The following is an 8510-nucleotide window of genomic DNA, read 5'->3' on the forward strand; positions in this document are numbered from 1 at the left end:
ACTGCTTCCGTGCATTGTCTCCACACTCAGAGCTCACAATAAAAGCATCTGTCTGACCATGCATCTGACTCTGGTCTTTACAGATCATCCCAGAGGAGGGAAACCATCTATGCCTTGAAGGCCCTGGGTTCAGCGTCTGTGGCATTGGACATGCTGTTTTTTCCTGAAGTAATGCTGTTCCCTGTCAAGCTTGGATCCTTGGAGCTACACAGATCCACCCATGCTCAGGCCACTTGCAGATGCTACAGGAGACATAGGCAGGACACAGTCTTGGAAGGGAAGTCTTAGAGAGAGCAAGAGTTTTGCTGATTCTAGTCACAGCCTTCAGAAGCACCACACCGAAAGGCTCAGATATCGTCTGATGGTTTGCTGATCTCTTTGAAGAAGGCTTAGGCACTTCCAATGAACATTCTTCTAATAGTCCCCAAGGCCAGCTCCCAGGAATTAAGTCTACAAACCAGTTTCTTTAGAGCCCATACCTTTAGATGGTAGACTGTGAGCCTGGAAATCAAGACTTGGGTCGAGCCCAAGTAGACAGATCTCTTTAAAGGAGCCAGTGGGTGCACCCCAGCACATATACACGTGTATTTAGATACCACATACACATACTTATATACACACCACAGATATACTACGTACCACACACATACTCCACACACACCACATACGCATACACACCATATTATACATACACACACTCACCACACACACACATACTCACTACACCTCACACACCAGTACCCCCCCACACACACACAGCATACCATACCACACCACACACCCCAACACAAAGCCTGTGCAGGAGAAACTTTACACACTGAGCCATTCCCCCATCATGACACTTGCAATTTTAAAGACTGCTCCTATACACACAGATTAGGGAAAAAAAAAAAAAAAAAAAAAAAAAAAACCAGTGGACTCAGTAGCTACCTTCATCCCTTGTCCACAGCGAGGAGAAAACTATATAGTTATATGTAGTTTACAGAAAATTCTTGTCTTACATAATAATCTCTGATGTGCAGTAACTGCATGCTTGGCATGCTATACTCCCAGTTGATGTACATGTATGGCAACCCAGGAGGAATGCCCTTCTTTGAAAAGGGGTGTAAGTACCCAAGAGTGCAGGAGTGAACTGTTGAACAGTGACAGCTGACCCCTGAGTCTGACTCACCCGAGACTGAGTTCTGCTCCTGATATGTTGTCTCTACAGAGGGCTGGCTTTAAGCCTGTACCCTGTAAAGATATCTTATAGATAAGTAAATGGTAAATAAATAAATCCCTTGTACATATTTTAATTTTTAATATGCAACCTATAAACATACATCTATTTGATGCACTTATATTGCTCCTAATAATTTAAAGAATGAATTTTGACCCAATACAAAGGAAAATTTGAAAAGAGGAAAAATCTCTCTTGCCTGTCTCTATCTCCCTTCCTCCCTTCTGCCCTCCCCCTCCTTCCCTTCTCTTCTGCCCTCCACACCCCCCCACACCCCATGCCTCTCTCATTCTCTCTCATTTAATTTTGCATTTTCCCAAAACCAAGCTGCCACCTGGCTGGATGTCATTTAGAAGATGGCCAGGAAAAAGAAGGAAGAACCAAGACCAGGAAATGCCTTTGAGTCCACTCTGCAGACAGGGGGGTGGGGGAGAGGGGTTGTTCTAGGTGTGAGATGCCTTCAGAATCGTCAACCTAAAGCCACAGTGGCAGCAAATTCTCCACTCGCTTCTACCCCTACCCCTACTTCCGGGAACCCTCACCATGGAGCCCCTCACAGCCACATTATATTTCTTCCCCTGCAGAGAGCTCTCGTCACTGTGGCTTGTCACCTGCCGTTGAAATCAAGTCAGGCAAGGGATACCAAAGGAATCTGTCTGTCACTACACCACTAGAAACTCCATGGGGGGGGGGGGAGAAATATCTTGAGGTCATTTTTTATTTTTCATACTGCTTTTTCTAAGGTTTACAAGTAACACAGACCGTTCATTTCAGCCACTAAGATACACTTCTGGAGAAACCCATCTGGGAAAGACTGGAGTATCCTGTTCTTCCCAGGGTACAGGGAGAGCCGGCTATGAAAAAGAATCTGACTTCTCCTTTTCATATGCTGAGGGGGAAAAAAGTGAGTTTAGGAAGAGTACTAAGGAATACTCAGAGTAAGGAGATGAAGACGAGATGGTTCGTTGAGTAAAGGGATCTGCTGTCAAGACTGTCAGACTGAGTTCGATCTCCACAGTGGTGGAAGGGGAGAGGGACTCCCATAAGGTGTCCTCTGCCCTTGTTCACACACACACACACACACACACACACACACTGTAATAAAGGCTTTGATTTTGAAAATAAAGCAAGTTACAAGGAGAAGCTTACCATCAAATTGCAACTGAACTTTCAACTCTGTTCCCCCTAACAGCTGGGTGAGCCTGAGAGTCTTATTCACGCACAGACAGGAGACGAGGTAAGGGGACAATCTGGAGATGAAGAACTGCAAATTATGGGAAGAATGCTAACTGTCAATAATCAGAATAATTCTCCTCTGCATAATGAACACGGCATCAGCACAGCTGCCAAGGGGGAAACAATAAAAAGCAAGTAAAAATAAAAACCTCTCTTCCTTCACGCTACCTTACAAGGAAAAAATCTGTACCGGAGCACGGCTTTGTGCGGTGAGTTCCTGAAGCCTGCAATCAGGGTTTCCTTGAAATGACAGCTGGCATCTTGCATATTTCTTTTTCTCTGAATTATTATTTATTTATACCTTATGAAGCTAGTTTGTCACCTGACTGCAAGGGCCATTTCTTTGACATCATATTGCACGCTGCCCATGGGCACCTTCTGTCTTGGGGTGCTGACATCATATCCGCACATGTGTATCTGTGCTGCAGGTGAAAAAGATTGGGTGACATGTGGCCACGGTCAGAGTCTCAAACTCAATGTGGGTTTCCTGTATGACATTGGTCATGATTAAAGAAAAGGGACAATCTCATGCTTCTGAAATAAATGTCTGATATTTATTCCCAAGTTGACAATGTGTAGAATATTCACAGTGGACTCAGACAGCTTGGCTTGAGTTTCTTAAACTTCGCCATCTACCACCAGTGAACTTGAAAATACTTCACCTCTGGAAGCCTCAATGTATTCATCTATAGAATGGGGGGGTAACAATACACCCCCCAATGTTTGCTGTGGGCGATAACTCATTCCACACACCATATGTGATGGGAATCCTTGATTGTCAGTTTGATACAACTTAAAATCACCTGGGAAGAATCACACTAAGGAAACATCTACCTTAGGGAGGTCCGTGAGCATGCCTATAGGAGAGTGTCTTGATCAAGCTGAGGTGGCAAGACTGTTGGCTTATAGGTAATTCTGCTAGACTCCTCCAGGGATCTAGCAAGAGATTACATCATTGCCTGCCACCTTCAGGTGGGAGCAAGGCACAGCAGCCTATAAGAACTGCTAACTAACCCCTCTTTCTCTTTCTCACTCTTTCTCTGTTCCTATGTGTACCTGGCTGGCCTCTTTCTGTCTCTCATCCTCTGCCCTCATGGCTATGCTCCCATCTGTCTGCCTCTACCCCTTCTCCAGGTCCTCACCTCCCCCCATCCCCCAAATAAACCTCCCTTATATCAGGTCTGTCACATGGTGTGATTTCTCAGGGGAACACCTTGGCATGGGTCTTCCAGGTACCCCTGCCCACTGCCGCTTTATATTTCATAACAAAGACCCAGTCCACTGTGGGCGGCACTATTCCCTAGGCATGAATGCAGAGAGAGAGCTGGCTGATCACTTGCAAGAAAGTGAGTAAGGAAATGCTTTTGGCTCTCAGCTGTGGATGTGACAAGCTGTTGGAAGTCCCTGCCTTGACTTCCCAACACTAGTGAACTAGTACCTGAAAGTGTGAACTGAAAATAAAAATACAAAACTCTCCTCTAAAGTTCTTAAGAAGAGAAAAGAAACTAGAAAGCCAGTAAGTAAGTACATGTCAGTGTCAGGCATCATAAGTGCTCTGAAGTTGAGGAATTCTACCTCTTTAATGAATTTTCTCTTGTACAGCTGTAGACTGCCATTTCTTTGGCTTAGGAGTCCCACTACTTCCTACTAACTATATATGGGCCAGCAAATTGTCCAGAGAGCCATGAATGTCTAGGTCCCTCAGGACTTTTGGGCAGTACGGCAAGAAGTCAAGAATGTCCTAAGGACATGCTCATAATTTCCCAGGAAAATTCATCATCTCATTGGTTTATCTCTTTCTGGCCATATTACATGGTGTAGGGCCAAAACATGGCAACAATAGGAAACTATTGCCCAGGGGAAGAGGGGGGACTCACATTTCTCAATGAGACAGGATGAGGCAAGTATGGAAGAAGATATAAATCTGAAAAATGAACTGAAATGAAAAGTTCATTCCCTGTTAAAAGAATTTCAAATCTCCATGATAGGAACTGAAACTGGAGAGAAACAGCATCCCACGCCAAACATAGAGCTTTCTAGCTCAGAGGGATGCCTGGTGGCATCACAGGGACCAGGGGAAACATTGGAATACCTTGTAAGAAAGGGACAGAGAGTCCTCCAAAAAGTCCACGGGTGATATAGTAGGCAATGTGTAGGTTGGGATCTCTGAAGTGGAGTCTGTGTGTGGATCCCAGCTCTGTCACTTACAAGCCTACATCTATGGACTAGTCACTTTTTCTCTTCAAGTCTCACTTGCTCCTATGTAAAACACACACACAAATAATGTCACTTAACAGGTGAGGGTTGAACAAGCTGCTGCAAAGAAGGGCGTCCTCTGGAGGTGAGAGATGACTCAGCAAATAAAAAACGCACACTGTTTTCTTAGAGGACCTGGATTTGGGTCCAAAAATCCATACTGGTGTTGGGCAGCTGTAACTTCAACAATACCTGTAACTTCAGCAGGAGCGAATCCAATGCCCTCTTCTGGTCTTCATGAATGCTTCTTCCTCATCTTCCTTGTCTTCCTTCTCTCTCTCTCTCTCTCTCTCTCTCTCTCTCTCTCTCTCTCTCTCACACACACACACACCTACACACACACACATTCGTGTACATACAAAAATAAATCTTTAAAATTAACTATTTTAAAATATCAATAACTGTTGCTTTTACTGATGATCATTCATAAATCAACTGCCTACTGGACAAATTGATAAAATTATATTACCTACCCAAAACTTAGCTTAAGGCCTAAACTGTATCACAATGGAATGAAATGAGAGAGGTGGACAAGCAAGGACAAAGGTCATAACTGGATTATAACTACTGTCCATAGGAAAGCACCCAAGCTTGTTGCTACTGGTTCTCATAGTAAATGTTCTAACAAGTTCAATTGGTTGGCTTCCATCTCCAGGACAAACTAGAGGAAGCTGATTTGATGGGAGCAGAGAAGACAAATCATCAAGATCACAGCAACAGAAAAATAACTAATGTACCATTGCCTGGAAAAATGGTTAATATCCTTAACAGCCAAGATGCCTCTAAAGCCTGGAAACATTTTAGCATCACATGGCCAGATCCTACTCCAGAGCCACAAAAACAGAAGTTCTGGAGTTAGTTCTTATAAATTAATATTAGGATGTATTTTGGCAGAAGTTCCTGGCATGGCACAGTTGCGTTTGGAGATAAGCAGGCATCAGTTATCCAATCCCCCAAGGAAATAACCAGTGCCTGAGAAGACCTGCTGGATATCCTTCTAGTGAACAGAGCTTCAAAATCTTGGCTTTCCACCTACTAAGAGACACAGACTAATACAGAGTAATTGTTTTTATTCAGGAGACAGAATTATAATGAATTCTCGTTTTATTGTTTTAGACATCCGTGGTGGCTTGATGAGACTGTCCCCCACAAGCTTAGACACTTCAATACTTGGTCCCCGGTTGGTGATGCTATTTACGGAAGTTATGGTGAGGCACAGCCTTTTGGGAGGAGGTACGTCACTGGGGGGTTGGGCTTCGAGAGTTCATGCCTTACATCACTTCCGGTTTAGTCCCCTGCTTCGTGCATACAGTAAAAGGCACAGCCTCCCAGCTTCCGCTCTTGACCCCATGCTGCATCACCCTGACGGACTTTCATTCTGGAACGAGAAGCACAAATAAACCCCTTCTATACATTGCCTTGGTCAGGCTCCTTTACCACAGCAACGGAAAAATAATGCACCATTCTAGAACAGAACATTTTAAGATGTATTTTCTCTAATCTACTTACAGCACAAATTTTAAGTCACTATGTTTACGTTATGCTACGTTTATATTTATGCTTCGTACATAAAAAGATTTTTATCTCCCCTTTGCCATTTTTTTCCCCCCCCCCCCCCCGACAACAGCCCATTGAAAATGCATTTTACAGAGAGATCCACAGAAGGGACAGTGACAGGATAGAGACATGGGTAAATGTTTTGGGAAGTTCGGGGGGACAGACAAAGAGTGGCATTTGGGTATGATTTTGAAGAATCGTGAGAGTTTGCCACCTGGGACAAAGGAAGGAAGCAATTTTGGAGGGAAGTGTCTGCCAGCGTGTTTGTGAAGCAAGGTATGTACTCTCAAGATCTCCGGGTCCATACAAGGAGCTGACCATTTAAATATCTCTTAGGAAGAACCAAATCCTGGAACCCTTGGTGAGCACTGGGATGCTTGAGGAGCCAAAGCAAGAACATTGAGTCCTTAAAGTAGATAATCTGGATCCCTTCATTTCAGCCTGCGTCTCAGGTGGGAAGGCTCTGGCGTGTTAAATGAGAGAGTACACGTTGGCTGTAGCCCCCCTACCACACACCCACCTACATTCCAATACCATTCAAAGCAAGGCATTTTATGCATGATCATAAAAGACTGCCTGAGCTCAGAGCATTAGACAGAGATGCATACCTGTGGGTGAACCAAGAGGCCCGATCAGCGTCAGGTGAGACCAGGTTTCCTGTGGGACCCCTGGCATTTCCCAGTCCAGCTCATCCGCAGATGGCCACACCATATCTCTTGGGGGAACTTTGTAGTTCCTGTCTTCTCTCTTTGTTTCTTCATATTCCTCTCACTTATGCAACAATGGGCATACGCCATCTATTTGTTCTTAAATTAATGTTGTGGTTCTTTTTCCTAGGATCAAGGAAGGTTAGGATTTTTGACAGCCATAAATCTTGGTTCGAGATTTAGGGATAAGAGGTCTAGATAAAGCAAGAACGGCCACCACCAAAAAGCCCTCTGCCGTCAGTACGTCTCTGTTTCACAAACAGACGTTTGTCAACATTCTAGAGCTTCTAGGCTGGAATATGATGGTCGCTACCTTAAAACAAGAAGATGCCCTCCCAAGGTGCCTTTTCTTTCAAGGAAAAGACCTGCTTACTCTTTGATGGTGGGTTCTCCATCCAGTTACCGCGCATCTCTTGCACAATGAAGTAGAACATGTTGGGCAACAGGACATTGACCCAGGATGCTTTGAAAATCATCTGAAAGGGATTCACTCAGTAAAGCGCCCGTCGCACCAGCATGAGAACTCCAGTTCAATCCCCACTTAAAAGCCAGGTTCAGGAACTAGAGAGATGGCTCAGGACTGAGGAGCACTTCCTGTTTTTTTCCAGAAGACCTGAGTTCAGTGCCCCCAGCACACACATCAGGGGCATCAGCTCCAGGGGATTCACTGCCCTCTTTTGGCCACTGTGGGTACTGCACTCATGGATACAAACCTACGTGCAGGCTCACAGTCATACACATACTTTAAAATAAAAAGTAGATCTTATTTTTTATAGGCAGAACAAGAACCATATGCCTGGAACCCCAGTGGAGTGAAGGTGGGGAGGCCAGCAGATCTGGGAAATTCACTGACTGCCCAGCCTAGGTAATCAGTGGGCTCCAGATTCAGTGAGAACCTCTCTGAAAACACTGTAAAGGGGGGTGGGGGGAAACAAATCTCAAAGAGTACAAATTAGGTTTGAAAATCACAACCGGTGCTGTCTTTAAATAAACTCTGCGCATGCACAAGACACGCTAAGCCAGTGGTTCTCAACCTGTGGGTCGCACACAATTCCTCTGGGTGAATGATTCTTCTATGGGTGTTGCCTAAGACCATGAAGATATTTGCACTGTGTTTCATAACAGTAGTAAAATTACAGTTATAAAGTAGCAACGAACTAATTTTATTAGTGTGGGGGGGGGTCACTACCACATGAGGAACTGTATTAAAGGGTCACAGCATCGAGAAAGTTGAAACCCACAGGCCCCCATAGAGAGTTCTTGTCACTGCTGTATCTCCACAGTCCCATTCTTTCCCTACTTCCTCATGAGCTTCTTGAGACCAGAGTCTGTATCATCCTCATGTCTCCAGTGGCTACACAAACACTGGCATATTTGGAGAGAACTCCAGTAAAGGAAAAGCAAATTAGAGGACACTGGGATGTTTCCTCCATGCAATGAAAACTCGCCAAGCATGACAAGGATATTCCCATGTGGCAGGTAGCCTGGAGGAGAGCTAACACCTGCCAATGCTGACACTAACAGAAGCAGGAGAA

Source organism: Arvicanthis niloticus, chromosome 18, assembly GCF_011762505.2.
Source record: "Arvicanthis niloticus isolate mArvNil1 chromosome 18, mArvNil1.pat.X, whole genome shotgun sequence".
In the NCBI taxonomy this organism is placed as follows: Eukaryota; Metazoa; Chordata; class Mammalia; order Rodentia; family Muridae; genus Arvicanthis; species Arvicanthis niloticus.